Consider the following 2,587-nt stretch of genomic DNA (forward strand, 5'->3'; position numbering starts at 1 on the left):
CATTTGTGAATGTGAGTGTATGTTTGTGTATTCATATTATACCCTTGAGTGGAGGTGATATTTCATAACCTTTTAAAAATTGTGGTTGTACTTAATTACTCATTACAATGTAAAGATTTTCATGTTGTGATTCTGTCCTACATAGCTGTTCTCTGGAACAGTAATCGTTTATCTCTGTCAGCCTTCTCTCCCATCTATATATGTGCCACCACACCCCATGGAAGACTCAGTAGATGTGAACATGAGTCCTCTGAAGCCCCAGAGCTATCTTTTGGTTGTGAACTAAAGGCTGACAAAGATTATCACTTTACAGTGGATAATGAAGGAAGTGAGCACCAATCATCTTTAAGAACGGTCAGTTTGGGGCTGGTGCAAAGGATGGATTATACATTGTTGAAGCAGAGATAAAGAATCATGAAGGCAGTCCAATTAAAGTCACTTTGAAAATATCTGTACAGCCAATAGTTTCCCTTGGGGGCTGTGAAATAATACCACCTGTGGTCTTATGGTTGAAATGTGGTTCAGGGCCCATGCATATTTGTGGACAGCACTTAGTAGCTATGGAGGAAGACGCAGAGTCAGAGATGACTAGGAAGAGAATGTGAAACTCCATAGTATAGCTGGAAAGTCTTCTGTCCCAGGAAGTGGTAGCAAATTTCCACAGAATAAAAGTAAAACTTGCTGCTGATGAAAATGATATGAAGATGATGACAATATGATGAATTTGACGATGACGAAGCTTTCGCCTCCAGTAAAGAAATCTATATGAGATTCCACTCAAAATCTATATGGCTATTCTAGCCAAAAAATGCACAAAATCAAACCAGAAAGGAAAAGACTCAAAATCATCAAGACCAAGATCAAAAGGTCAAGAATTCTTCAAAAACCAGGAAAAGACTACCAAAACACTGACAGGATCTAGTTTCATAGAAGACATTAAAACAAAAGTGCTAGCAAGTATAGAAAAAGGTGGTTTTCTTCCCAAAGTGGAAGCCAAGTTCATCAATTCTGTGAGTAATTGCTTCTGGATGACTGACCAAGAGGCTATTCAAGATCTCTGGAAGTGGAAGAAGACTTTTTAAGAAAATAGTTTAAAATGGTTTAAACAGTTCGTTAAAATTTCTGTCTTGTTGCATTTCTGTAACAGTTGATATGCAGAGTGAGAACTTTCCCTACTATGTCTGATAAATGTTGTCCAGGTTCCATTGCCAAGAATGTGTTGTCCGAAATGTCTAGTTAGTTTTTAAAGATGGAGCTCCTCCGCCCTTTTCTTGGTTTTAAGTATGTATGGAATGTTATGATAGAACAAGAGCAGTAGTGGTAGTCAGACAGATGGAATGGTGGGGAGACAAAAATATACAGTGAAATAACGTCAGTAAAAAAAAAAGGCAATGTAAACATTTTCTCCATGTGATTTAATAGTCTCTTATAAAATACAGATATGGCTGCATGGTGTGTTATATGGATAAATTATATTAAATCATTCTGCTATCACTGGATATTTAGCTTATTTATAATTTTTCCACTATTACAAAGATAATCAATATGTGACTGACCATATTTGTATATAAATCTTCTACATCTCTGATTCTGTCCTTAGGATAAAATCCTAAGAATTGAATATGGATCAAAGAGCATAGTTTTATTTCTAAGGCAGTAATTGATTTATAAATGGACTAAATTTCATCTCAATAACTTCAAAGTAATTTTATATAAAGTTCAAGTATATGAAAAGAATTATAAACATAAAGCAATCAAATTCTTGACAAAATTAATGTTGGTAATCTTACGATTTAGGAAAAAATCTTTTTTTAATAATTTTTAATAATTTTTAAATAATTACCATATTATTTTAGAGATAAAATTTTGTTTATAATTTTAATATCTCAAGTGAAAGAGACATAGCCCTTGTGAGTAGATCTGCAATAACACACAAAGATGTGGCATTTAATTTTTTTCTCTATAAAACATTTGTGATTATCACTATCGTCTACAACTTATATTTGCAATATGACACATGATAGCAATGCTTCAGTGAGTTTTGAAATGTTTCCTATATTGCACCAATGATCTAGAGTCTACATTTAATAGGAATCTTTTCTAAATAGGTCTGAATAAAGCATGCAAATGCATGAATGTTCAAAGGAAGCAAAATGATCTCTCTTCCAATTCTTGAAATATATTTGTGGGTTTTTGCTCTAGCAACTGCAAAGTCAGGCATCTGTTACTGTTTGGTGTGGTGTTGAATTTCATGGTTTGTTAATTTTGCAGTTATGTCTACAAAGCTAATAAAGGGAGAATGGGTAAGTCTTTTATACTGCAAAATTTTGACTATCCCCTGGGTAATTTTTCTTCATGAAATTCATTTCATATTTCTCTTTTAAGTGAATGAGATAAGTTTGTTGCTTTTTTAAGTTATCAAAAACTATTATGGGTTACTCAAACTTTAGACCTGTTAAAAATAATAAAACTATGGCTGCACACCATTAATTCTCCAATATTGGTTACAGAGATTCTTTTACTATATAGATGGTAGGATAATATAAAATTTTATATAAAACATATCTCTATACTTCCCCAGTCCATG

General features: G+C 33.1%; 1 pseudogene; it reads left to right on the top strand.

Annotated features, from left to right (window-relative positions):
• Positions 1-217: 217 nt before the first annotated feature.
• LOC125166480 (nucleophosmin-like) lies at positions 218-1,082 on the top strand (annotated as a pseudogene).
• Positions 1,083-2,587: the final 1,505 nt, after the last annotated feature.

The sequence above is a fragment of the Prionailurus viverrinus genome, chromosome B2, assembly GCF_022837055.1.
Source record: "Prionailurus viverrinus isolate Anna chromosome B2, UM_Priviv_1.0, whole genome shotgun sequence".
Taxonomy (NCBI): domain Eukaryota; kingdom Metazoa; phylum Chordata; class Mammalia; order Carnivora; family Felidae; genus Prionailurus; species Prionailurus viverrinus.